This window comes from Saimiri boliviensis, chromosome 1 (genome assembly GCF_048565385.1).
Source record: "Saimiri boliviensis isolate mSaiBol1 chromosome 1, mSaiBol1.pri, whole genome shotgun sequence".
NCBI classification, from domain to species: domain Eukaryota; kingdom Metazoa; phylum Chordata; class Mammalia; order Primates; family Cebidae; genus Saimiri; species Saimiri boliviensis.
Window position 1 is genome coordinate 153,263,042 of NC_133449.1, and position 13,645 is coordinate 153,276,686.

At 40.4% G+C, this 13,645-nt stretch overlaps 1 protein-coding gene across 4 annotated transcripts in view; it reads right to left on the minus strand.

Annotated features, from left to right (window-relative positions):
- SGCD (sarcoglycan delta) overlaps positions 1 to 13,645 on the minus strand; it is a 1,061,368-nt gene that overhangs the window by 145,583 nt on the left and 902,140 nt on the right. The window lies entirely within an intron of this gene.

Genomic DNA, 13,645 nt, shown 5'->3' on the forward strand with positions numbered 1-13,645 from the left:
GAATGCAAAAACTCTTTCCACATTTTCATGACAAATGGAAACAGCTCACAGAGAAGCTCACTAAATGGATGAAGCTGACATTCCTCCTAATTCGTTAGAGCAAGTAAGTTTTAGAGATCCAGGGAGCCCACTAAGATCATTCTCCTACAGGGCAATTGATCATAACTTGAAGAATCACTTCAGGATTGTCCAAAGCAGCCTTAAAGGAGAAGAAAATGTCACTGACTTCTTCACAACTCAGAATTTTAAAGAAATAGGTCAAACTATGAGATCACACCTGTGTTACTGCAGTAGTCTACAAAGTGTGCTTTTCAAACTTAACACAAAGCTTAGCATTTGCCATTTTAAATGCCTGGGATGATAGGCCCATCTTATCCTTTGCCCCAAGAAGAGCTGCTTTGTATAATTCAAGAAATAACTTTGGTTCTCAATAGAAAAGTAGGGTGCTGGGAGTGGATTATAAAAAATAAGCCCTAAGTAATGGGGTGAATATAAAGGGTATAAAACAAAGCTACCTACATATTAGGTAGTACTTAACAAATGTCAGCATTGTCATAAATCCATTAAAGTCTACTTCTACTTCATCTATTAGATTATATAAATATGGAAACTGAATATCCATCCTACATGAAAGGCAAAAGTTACGCTGTACCAAGTAGAAGTGGACTTGTCTTACCAAGGCTGTTACGCTCCTTGCTGCACAGACAAAAGTAGGTCATTCTGCTCACACTGCTCTGAACAGGAGGCAGAGATTCAAACCACTATCTATACTCCTTCTGTCTTCCTCACTCCAAAGAGCTTTCTGCTGGAGAGCTCTCATCTTGAGTATTTTGCTTCTGTCAATACTTTGTGACCAAAGCTCAGGCTACAGCAATAGCCTGGACATACTTACCTATGGTTAACATTAATTGTTCACTTGCTGTGTGCATGGCCTGACACTGGGCCCTACAGAGGGGGAAAGAATGTCATCTGCAATGTCAAAGAATGGGAAGGAGGACACATAAATTTCCAAGAGGATGCAGGGCCCAGAACCAGGGACACACAGGTTATTTACAGCAGCACCACAGTCAGCGCTCTGTACACTTTTCCTCTGGTCCACGGCTTCTCAACCTTAGCCCTACTGACATTTAGGGCGAGATCATTCTTTGTTGTGGGGGACTGTCCTGTGCACTGTAGGATGCTGGGTGGCATCCCCACCTTCTATCCATTAGATGTCGGTAGCAACCCCCCACCTTCATCCTCACCAAACTGTGCCAAAGATGTTTCTCAACATTGCCCAGTGTTGCTCTCAGAGTCAAAATCTCCACCCACTCCCACCAACACACCCCTGTTGAGAATCACTGTTCGGCCCTAGTGTGTTGTAACATCCCCTGCTTCCAATTCCAGACTAACCCCATCCTCAGAATGTAATGATAGGCTCCCCATGAAACAGGAATTCCTTTCATGTGATCCATGATATTAAGCATGAAACAACACAGTCATACTCCATACGATCAGGGTTTATGATCATGTCCTATTCTTGTTATACTCCAGCCGAGTCCCCAGCTTACCATAGTGACTGCACATAATAGGTGCTCACTAAGCAAGCAGTTGCATGAGGACAGGGAGCCTCACCTGGGACAATGGACCCCAGAGACTTACAGATAGAATTCAGTGGGTTTGTGATCATTGAAGGGGCAGATTTTATATCATTCTTTTCATTAACCTCTAACTGGAATCTAGCATTTCCTCTGATGAGAATGTCGGCAATAATCTATAGTAATAATCACTCTGGGACTCTGTCACCAGCAGAGCTTAAAGACCATTTCCTTTCCTAATCAAGTTGTTTCATACATCTCAAAATCTTGTTTATACTCTCTGTCCCTTTAAAATGATGGTAGTCATCAGACAAAGACAGATGTGTATTATTTCATCACAACATTGTTTTTTGTGTTGACAATTGTATCTAATTAGCTTTCTTTGGTAATCCCATTTTGTTTGATGCAGTTAAAAATATAATTTTGAGAAGGAATTTATAGTCTTGAACAATTTGACAAAGGCACCCATGACAAGAAAAAAAGTGAGGAACAACTGCCATTGTCCCCAGATCAAAGCCAGTCTCTCAGAACTTTCGGCATCATTCCCATGGAGCTGGGGAGGGGGCTTATTCCCAGTAGGGGCCTAGCTGCTGTTACTGAGAGGCGTAGGTGCCCTCACTAGCCTGAGTCATCCTCTTAATCTCTAAGAAGGTGATTTATTGCTTTTTCATTGATCTTCCTCCACCTGCTATCCTGAGTACCTTTAGGGATGGTTTTGGGAATCAAACCAGATGACAGCAGCAAATGTACAGGTATCCAGTTGTAACTAATGCTACCACACGGATGTGATCACACGTTCAGTTCTCTCGGATCTGTCAGCTCTTGTGCCTTATCAGCCTACATATGATCTGTGGTAGCAAACTTGACTCAGACCTGGCCTCTCTCACTTCTATCATTTTTCTATCTAGGAATCATAATGAAAAGAGCGTAGAAAAAGGATGAGGAGAGAATGAGGAAAGATCATTTTTTTAAAAAATTTAATTCAACTCCTACTCCAGAATTCTTTTGTTATCCCTCACTCAGAAGACAGGACTAAATCTGTAAACTACAGTTGTTACAAGGCTGTACTACAAGAGTAAGAGTGGTTTTTGATGTTATTCCCTTCCAGTGGGAACAGCCTTCTTCCCTAACCTCACCTGTTGAAATCCTTCAAAAGCTAACTCAAATTTCCACTTCTCAGTGAAGGCTTCTCCTTGAAATTCCTGTTTCTGCAATTAATTCTCTGGGCTATTTGCATGTGAGTCTCTCTAGTACGTTTCTCAGACACCATATTGCAGAGTAAGTTCCCAATGACAGGTAGAAATTGCACCTTATAAGGCCAAGGCCCTGGCCCCTTTCTCTGCCCCACCAGCAACCCTTGATCACAATTTGCTAAGAGATACATCTTCAGAGTCCTCGGAAGAAGAATTAGGCCAGAGGAATTCGTTTAGGCTCTTGTGCTGGGACGCCCTCATTAAACATACAGTTGAACCACTAGGGCCTGAATACTCTCCAACAACCAGTCAGCTAGATAGATAGGAAGAGAGCAAGTCATTTTTCTTGGCAGCTGAGATGCATTTAACAGCCAAAGAAGAAAAGCATATTACCTTCCTTCATAGCTCATAGGCACCCTGCATATTGATTTCATATCAGCTCTTTCCTTTGTTTAGTTAAATGCAATCTTTTCCACAAGCCCATGCTGCAATACAAGTACTTGAAATGTGCTTTGACCTCTGATCAGCTCACATCAAGCAACTGAGTGGGAGGAACAAATAATGCACTGCGTTCAGCACTCCTCGGAAATGCTTGTGCTCTTTCCAGCTGAGAGAGTCGTGCCCTTCCTCATACACTTAGCTTCTTTTCTTTGGGCTGAGTCAAAAAGAACAATCTGAGTTGTTTGTGAGTGCTACAGTCTCATGGAGCAGGCTGCACAACTCTTTTCTGGAAATCTCTTTTTGAATTAAAACACTGAACGTAGATGTCAAGGATGTATTTAGGCTCAGGATGAGTGGATCTGTCTAACCCATCCCTGGCTGATCCTCATCACAGTGTCCTGTAAAAACACAGATTAGATCTTGCTGGTTCCCCGTGAGAAGCTTTACCATGTATCCCCATTGCCTTAAAATAAAAGTCTGAACACCTTATGTAACACACACCTTCTGATTTTCTCCCACCCTTCTTCCCTGGGAGATACTCATGTACCTCGGGAAAGAGAGACACATGACACCTTAACATGACATGCACTCTGTGTGTGTGTGTATGTGTGTGTGTGTGTGTGTGTAGATATATTATATATAATGATCCATATATGTATATATATTTATCTAATGTATATGTGTATACACATATCCATTATATTTATCTAATTTGTTACATGAGTATATGTATATATGTGTATACACATACACTAAATACATACATGATATATTTGATAAATATATATGATAAATATATGTAATGATTCATGTATGTATATATATTTAATATATATGTGCATACACATATATACATCATATAATGCAACAAATATATATGTATACCATATGCACATATAAAACATACAATACAAAAATATATACGGATATTTTTGTGGCTATAGAAATATGACTGTTGGGGTTCAGGACATGTTACCCCGCAACATGGCTCCTTGGCATTTGAGGAAACAGCAGAAGCAAGAAGAACTCTCTGACTTGCTCCTACCATTCTCTCCTGAAGCTGATGGCAAAACCTTGAAAAGTCACCCTCGGATCTTCCCCCGCCCTTCTTTCCTGAGAGATACTTAACGTAACAGGTTTCGTCCTGCTCCACACCCGGAGGAAAGGAATGGAGACATAGAGATGCCAAGAAGAATTGGAAAAAACAGGCCTTGCTAAGTTTCACCCAGTTAATTACCATTAGATCATATCCCCTTTTCTCCAATCATGCTTCTACATGAGCGTCCACTGTTCATCAACCTACACATAAAAATATGGTTTTCCTGGTTTCTCTGGGTGTTCATTTCTGAAGGCTCCCATGCCATAAAATTTTTTTTTATTAAATTTGCTATGTTTTTTCTTTCTCTCTCTTTTTAAATCTGTCTTTTTATAGAGTAAATCTTGCAAGAGGTGAAGAAAAGTTATTACTCTTCCTCTCCTACATAATTTTTTTTTTTTTTTTTTTTGATACAGAGTCTTGCTTTGTCACCTAGGCTAGAGTGCAGTAGTGCCATCTTGGCTCGCTGCAATCTCTGCCCCCTGGGTTCAAGTGATTCTCCTGCCTCAGGCTCCCAAGTAGCTGAGATTATAGGTACATGCCACCACTCCTAGCTAATTTTTGTATTTTTAATAGAGACAAAGTTTTACTATGTTGGTCAGGCTTGTCTCGAAATCCTGACCTTAGGTGATCTGCCTTGGCCTCTCAAAGTGCTGGGACTACAGGCGTGAGTCACTGAGGCTGGTACTCCTACATGATTTATGTTAAAAGTATAGGCTCTTTATACAAAAATGTACTTCTGCACTCTAAATGTGTAAATAGCACATGTGAATTATATCTCAATAAAATTGTTATTTAAAAAAAACAACAACAAAATATAGCTTCCAGAGTGATTACTTGGGTTGAGAGCTTACTTCTACCCTTTAACTTGCTATAAAACCTTGGGAAACTTTACTATTTGTCAGTTTTCTCATAGTAAAGTGAAAATAAGAATGAAACCTATCTCAGAGGTCTTTCCTGAGAATCAAGACACACAAAAAGATAAGAACAATACCTGGTATGGAGTAAGCATTTAAGAAATGTCAGCTCTTATAATGACCTTTCCCCTCTTATATCTGGACATTCTACCCCATCTCTACTCTCTGCCTGTGTTGAACTTCTAAAACTTTTTCCTTATGCTTCAACAGGATTTTGTATATTCTTGAAATAGCAATTCACATTTAGCCCTTCTAGCCCTTGGATTGATTAATTCATTCTTCCAGTCTGGACTTAATCACTTCTTTCAGGTAGGTTTCCCTTACTTGTAAAATTAGGTTAAATTAATCTCCTAATATTGTTTCTGTAGCATTTTATACTTTGCTCCCATGATAACACACATTTTTTTATGCAAATGTTTAAAACATCTGTCTTTTGGCTGAGTGCAGTGGCTCCTGCCTGTAATCCCAGCACTTTGGGAGGCTGATGCAGGTGGATCACGAGGTCAGGAGTTCGAGACCAGCCTGGACAATATGGTGAAACCCTGTCTCTACTAAAAATACAAAAATTAGCTGGGCAGGGTGGCAGCATGCCTTTAATCCCAGCTACTTGAAAGGGTGAGGCAGGAGAATCACTTGAACCTGGGAAGTGGAGGTTGCAGTGAGCTGAGATTGTGCCACTGCGCTCCAGCCTGAGTGACAGAGTAAGACTCCATCTCCAAAAAAAAAAAAAAAAAAATCTGTCTTCTTTCTTGCGTGGCTGTGGATCCCAAAAGGCAGGGACACAGAGTGTCCCTTTGGTCAGCACAGCAGTTGGCCAGAGTAAGCACTCAATTAACATTTGTTGAATGAGGCTGAATTTCTTTCTAAAGAAGAACTGCCTACACTACAGCTTAAATAATGTCAAGAAGCTTCTTGTTGATGCCGCCTCTTTTCGATTTTGAACTATAAGAGTTCTTGCATCATAAATAATGTCTAACTACATTTGTCTTTTCTCTTTGACTTTCAGAGGCAAAATAATATTACCTATTCCCATTACCATTTCCATCACCTCCTGCACAGTACTCTGCCAGTAAAGTCTCCTGAAGGATGTAGTGCAACCCGGAGACATCGCCTTAATTCAGTCTTTGGGAAAGTAAGTAATTGCTGTTCACTATAGCTGATACATGGCAGTCTCATCCCCATCAACAAATCCAAGTGTGCTTGTTTTTGCTGAGAAAAACAAAGGCAGCTCATTCCACCTCCTCGGTCACACTATAGTTTCTGGTCTTGCTGCTGCTGCACAGGAAGCTGCTTCTCTTTACCTTGCACTTGTGAAGTCAGTTCCATTACACTCCCCCTATTTCTCCTCTAGGAAGTTTCTCCCGACCAGCTCTGCAGGCCTGATCTCTTCCTACCTTGTCTTCAGCACGTACCATCTACTTAATCCTCTCAGCATGTCCAAGTTCTAGCTTCCATTTTTGTTGAAGTTTTTAAAAACATTCTCACTGCTATTTAATGTTTCACTGGATATGTGTTTTGACGCCCCTACTAGAACATAACTTATTTGAGAACTTTTAAAGAGGAACTTTTGTTCTATGTTCTTGCCTCTCTGCACTGAACTTAGTTTGGTGACAGTTGTACAAATGGTGTTCCACAGGAATGTGTGGAAGGAAACAATAGACATTAATATACAAGGTACTCAGAATGTACCTAGCACCTCATTGAGTACTTGACATAATTACGTAGTACTCTGTTTTATAATGAGAAACTGGAAGCTTTCAGAGATTGAGAAACTTGCCCAGCATTACGCCATTAAAGCCAGGACTTCAATCCAGGCAAATTTCAATCCTTCGAAATTTGCTTCTATTCTGTACCTTGAAGAAGGCTGGGTATTCTCTCCTTTGTCTCTCCTTTTTTTCTTTGTTTGGATTAAGCCTTACCCTACTAACCACTATTTCTAGGGAAGATGGCACAAAAGGAGTTAAGATTAAAGGGTAGTACATGGCAAATGTAGATAGCAAGCAAGGAGGTGAGGCATAAGGAGCTTAAGAGAATATTTTTAGTACTCTTTTTCTTGCAATCAAATAAGCAAATGAAATTCAAGTCTTTCAATGAAGGAGAACAAAGTTAATTTCCTTCCCTATTCTGTGCACTGAGTTTTTCTTATTCACATTGTCATCTCATTAAATTCCTAGTATCACAGTGGAATACCAACATGCCCCTCTGCCTCTGCTGGAAAAGTAAAAGGCAAAAATTCTGTTCAGGTGACTGTTGGTAGTAAAAGAATGTTCTGCAAGGGTCAATATAACTAATAAGAAAGGAGACAGTATACCCAGATTACATGGAAAGCCTCTTGACATTGAAGATAGCCTGACAGAAATTTATCTCCTCATTGGAATATACTCCGTCCATGGCGTTAACTGGCTAGAAGAAAACTTTGACAATAAATGCAAGCCAACAGATGCTTGAAAGTGCAATGACTGCGGCTTAATAGATAAATCCAAGTCGTGTCAGTTCCGCAAACAAAAAACAAAAACATCTCCCTCCCTTGTAAATTGTTGGAATTGGCTCTCTTCAAAGCACCCACACAGGAACCTCATCCATTCTTTAATCAAACTAGAAAGCTGACAAACATCCCCAACTTCCTTATTTCCTACGCCCCCTGAACACCACTGAGGGCTGCAGCGGCTGAGCAGCTGGGAAGGTCTGCAGAGGCAATGCTGCTGGGGTGGTTGTGGAAGTTTACACAGAAGCATGAATCCATGATGCTCATGTTAAATCACATTCCCCTCCTGCTGAAGGGAAAATTGTGTGGGGTCCAGCAAACGCCTCTTCCTGCCTCAAGAATTCACCCCTCAAGCTTGAGGGGAAGAGCTGAGCCACTGGAGTTTACACTGCCTACAGACATGGGTGGATTGATACATGCTACTAGGAGTGAAATCACTTAGGCTTTTAGACCAGTTCTTTAAAGTTTTTTTTTTTTTTTTTTTTTTTTTTTTTTTTTTTTTTTTTTTTTTTTTTTTAGAATTATGAGTGCTGTATTCCCTATAGCATTTCAAACGAAACCCTATTATTATTTCTGTATTGTAGAATTTTGCTTTTTCTCATTAAGTATCTCTGGTTTATTAGGTCGTGGTTGTTCATCTGAGACTCTTTTATATTTGGCTTCCTTGCTGCATTATTTATAGGAAATGTGTCTTTATAAGCTAATACATTATTCCTGTATTCCTGTAAATAATAAACCACCTTTAAAATGACGTGCCACAGAAGAACTAGACAACCACCAATTCTTTTTAAACAGTTCCAGCAGGTTATCTCTGCTAATGATAACTAGGAGCAGAAGGTGGGCCTTGGTGGCTTTTAGGCTTTTTTGATTTATTAGTCAAATGTTACTATTAGATTGGTAGATTCTCATCTCCCAGGGATCAAGGTCTGAACTATTCTATTTTCCTTACCCTATCTGAGAAACCATGTTCCACTCTACAATATAATCCTTCAGCCACTCTCATGCTTCCTTCTGTGTACTGATGAAATACTTCAGAGAGGAAGAGAAAAAAGGAAAAAGAAGCAAAGAGAAGGAAAGAGGAGAGGCTGTTTATTTAGAACCGGAATACATCTAAGTGACATCCATGTGACTTGAACGACGTGGCCAACTTCATGTGGCTGTAAGTATGACGGAAGCCAGTTTTGCTGCATTCTAAAGCCTTTTGAGTGGCTTCGCCTTGTCATGGTAAAAGGGAGAGTGGACTAGGAAAAGCACAGGAACATGGGATAAGTCCCTGGACTTCTGAGGATGCACCAGGGAGGGGTATCATTGCCCTATAAACCACCCCTGGAGCCTCCTTCAGATAAAGAAATAGGTTGGGTGGCTGTGGGCTGTTTGGCGAAGTTCTAGTTAATGAGCTCTGTTCAGTATTTGCGTTCGGACACTTCCTAGGTAATTCTCTCTCTGGAGTTCAACTGTTTAAGTTATGTGAATGACTCTCTGATTTCTCTGTTCAGCCAAGCATCTCTTGTGGGCTTTTTGCCTGGCTTTTCCTACTGGGCAGTGGACCTCTTTAAGGCAGGGCTCAAACTTCAAGACCCAGTATATCTAAAGCTGAAGTATTAACCTCCAATCCCCAGCCATAGCTCCTATACATTTCTGTTAATGATGTCACAGTTATCTGTCCGACAAGGCTTACCATACCAGAGTTATCCCTGACTTCCCTCTCCCCGATCCTTCACGTTAAATTACTTGCCAAGTTTCATTAGTTCTATCTCAAGGTGTCATGTTCTATTTGTTCTCTCTTCTCTTTCAATAGGCCTTTATGAATCTTCAACAAATGTATTACAATATTCTCACAACGCAGGGGCAAGCTCTCCCCTGCTCCTGTTTACTCACTGTCAGGTGAGTTGTGAGACATTGCAATATTCAAAATCCTTCAATCCATTCATGCAACAAGTATTACTGAGCACTTATTACGTGCTAGGTGCTATTCTAGAGTCTATGAAACAAAACTTCCTCCTGTCATAAAGCTTACATTCTAATGAGAAAGGATAGAAAGAAAATGAAAAAATATATATCATGTCACATTGTGATAACTGGCCTGAAGATGAGGCCATACAGCAGAATGGAGGGACAGACCAGGAGCTGGCAACCTTTTTCTGTAAAGGGCCAGATAGTCAATATTTTAGGCTTTGTGGGCCACATGATCTCTGTCTCAACTACTCAACTCTGCCACTGTACTGCAAAAGCAACCATAGACACACTTGAACAAATGAATGTGATCATGTTCCAGGAAAATGTTATTTACAAAACTAGGCAGCAGTTTTGGCCTGATTTGGCAAACAGGCCATGGTTGACCAACTCCTGATGTACACAGTGATAATGGGACCGTGCTGTTTCATGAAGCGGTCAGGGAAGACCTCTTTGATAAGGCGATGTTTGAGCCGTAAAGTAAGAGGTTATTAGCACATCCTGGAAAAGAGGATTCTATGCAGAGAGAACAGTAAGTAAAAATGCTAGGAGTAAAAACAAGCTTGGCACCAGTGTGTTTGGAGTTCAGCAAACAAGGGAGAGAGAACTTTTCAAGTATTTTCCACCAACACCTTTCACACTCCCTAGGTTCCACTGTCTCATATATAACCATCCAAACATCATGATTTTCCATGATCTGACTACTTTAACATGTATTTGCTTTTTTTGTTTGTTTGTTTCATAGCATCCATTCCCTCTCCTGATAATGACACTCTAATTTTCCTTTGGAAAAGTGCTCTATTTCACTCTCAGGCATTCCAAGCCTAGCTCTAGCAGTGGGAATATGACCTAGGCCTTGCTAACCAGCACACCATATCATCCTGGTCACAGTGACTAGCTGAAGGATAGACATATGGCCCATGACAGTCCAGCCCAAGTAAAACCCAAGACATCATTGGATTTATATTAGGAAGGTAAGCACTCCTTCTGCTCACCAGCAGAGCTGAAGACAGAAGACAAGATTAGAAAACGGAGCTGAGATATGGTTAAAAGAAAGAGTGAGAAACTAAGTTTTGGTTTCAGCATGTGAGCCACTGAATCTAGCCTGCAGCCAACTACTCCTGAGCTTTTCAGTCACATGAGGCAATACATTTCCTTACCTCTCCCTTTGAATTGGACTTAATCACAACCAAGTGAGTCCTGAATGATAAACATCTGTGATTCCATTCACCAAGCAAATACTCTATATTTTTCTTCCCTCCTCATCTATATTCAAAACCTAGTCCAAATGCACCTAACTGAAAGTTTAAAAAGATTTCTAAATTCTCTCTCCCACTACACCCAACCCAGCTGGATTTTATAGGCTCTTTGTTTCTATCCTTCTTGGGTAGCCTGTTTTCTTCTTGGGTTCCCAGATCTGCCATATGAGTCTATCTCCCTGATTAGACAGAGGGCTCCCTAAGAGAGCAAGAACAGGGGTAATCATCGCTGTATATTTGTGGCACCTGTAGCAGTGATTTGGCAATATCATATATAATACATATGAGAGACACACACATTTAATGAGTGAACACCACTAAGAACACTCCCACCTCTTTCACTGTAATTATCATTTGCCAGGTTGTGTAGAGAGTTTCATCAAAAACAAATTCAAAAGGCTAAAATGTACCATCTGATGTAGTCCTAAAAAAATAAGCATCAAACCATGTTTGAATTTCTATAACTTTTACGCTAATTTAAATAGCTTTGTACTTAATTTAAAATGTTTTTCAATTGACAATAATATAACTCGGATAATTAGCATCAAGTGGCATCTGGAGGATATATTTTAAAAAAACTAATCTACAGTATAAATGCACATAATTAACAATTAGAATAGCATTTTATAATTGCGTTTTGTTTATAAATGCTATAATGTCCAATTCCTTGTTCAATGAAACTGGTCATTAATGAAAACCAAAGTCATGTTTTCCCTGCTGATGTCCCTGAAGATGCCTCTTGGTTGTACTGGCCTTTGTGTTGCGTACCTTCTTGCTGCTTTTTAAAGGCCATTCCTGTCTGATATTTTAAAACTGTGTTCTGAAATTAAAGCTGAACTATATCATGCCTCATCTGGCATACTAACTGTATACCGTTTTGGTAATTAAATGAATAAGTCAAGTTATAAGCCTAATTCTTTTGTGCCAGAGACCTTCATAACATGGAAAAAATGGAGAGAGCAAAACCATTTTGTGTTCCTGTGAAAAAAGACAGAGACTGGTACTTGAATAATGCAAGGCCCTGAAGACCAGGATGATGGTGGCCCCATAAGGAAAATTATGGGGAGAAATCTCTGGAAGTTTGGTGGGGGACATTAGTTTAGCAGCAAGTAAGGAAGTAGAAGTGATGCCAAGACCCCCATGAGGAAAAGTACAGGCTGTTGGGAGTTTGAAACTGGAATTGGGAAGCATTTGAGGCAAGTAAAGATTTAGGGTTCATCTGAAAAGAAGCAAATATTTAAACCATAAGCAGGACATCCGTAAATGTGGACTTTACAGAAATGTGAACGTGAAAAAAAGGACTAAACTGTAGGGAGTCTACAGGTTTGAATCCAAGCAACCAGGTGAAAGAAGAGTTAGTGAAAGGATCAGGGAAGGTTCAGAGACTTAGGAGAATTGTGGAGCATTCTTAGGGAAAAAGTGGAGCATCCAGTAGCCAAAAATGAGAGTGATATCTGGAAACTGTTACCCCACTCTCTTTCCCTCTTATTGTGACAGCTATGTGCTGTGGAGTCTGGGAAAGAAGAGTCCAGTGATATAAGTCATAGAGTGTGGTGAAGACTGCCTGGATTTAGGTCCTGACTCTACCATATGCTCTCTGTGGAACTTTGGACAAGGTTTACCACTCCGTGCCTCAATATGCTCATCTATTAATGAAAGTAGTAAGCCTGGCTGGGCATGGTGGTTCAAGCCTGTAATCCCAGCACTTTGGGAGGCCAAGGCAGGTGGATCACTTGAGGCTAGGAGTTTGAGACCAGCCTAGCCAATGTGACAAAACCATCTCTATTAATAATACAAAAATTAGCCAGGCACGGTGGTGCATACCTGTAATCCTAGCTACTTGAGAGGCTGAGTCACAAAAATCGCTTGAATCTGTGAGGCAGAGGTTGCCATGAGCCGAGATTGCACTACTGCACCCTGGCCTGGTAATAGAGAAAGAGTCTGTCTCAGGAAAAAAAAGAAAGAAAGTAATAAACCTGTACCCTCCTTAAAAGGTTGTTGTGAGGATCAAATGCATTTATTCATGGCAAGTGATTAGTTCAGCCCCTTACAGAGAGTAAGCACTCAACATATGTTAGCTATATTTATGTTATAGCAAAATAGTAAAAACTAAGCCTGAACTCAGTTGAAAGTTACCAGGAGATTCGTGGCAAAATGATTTTGCTAGTATTATCTTGGATCAGTGGTTTGCAAAGTGTAGCATGCATCAGAAACACCTGGATGTCTTGCTTCAACACAGCTTACTGAGGTCTATCTCTGAGTTTCTCATTCAGTAGCTCAGGAGTATAGCTTGAGAATTTGCACTTCTAACAAGTAGACCACAGCTGAAGCTCTTCATCTCATGGCCAAATTTTGAGAACCACTATCTTTGTGAGTTGGGAGAACTGTGGAAAGTCAACCTGGCCTTCAATTTCTCCATTACTTAAGGTCCAACTGGAGAACACATACGATAGTGAGACCAGCCTTACTCACACAGGCATGAAAAGGGCTGTGTAATACTTCCTAGCCTACAAAGGTGTTTTCTTTTCTGGCCCTGACTATGTCAACAAAATCAATGGATCCAAGCGTACCTGATACGTAAATACCCCTCCAAGTTCTAAGCCAATTTCTTTTGTGAGCACACAAGGACTGTGTACAATTTCAGGATTTGATGGGTCCCCCGAAATTCAACTATTACCACAAAGAAATAGCAAGATGGCTGACTAGAGTTGCCAGGTGCTTATC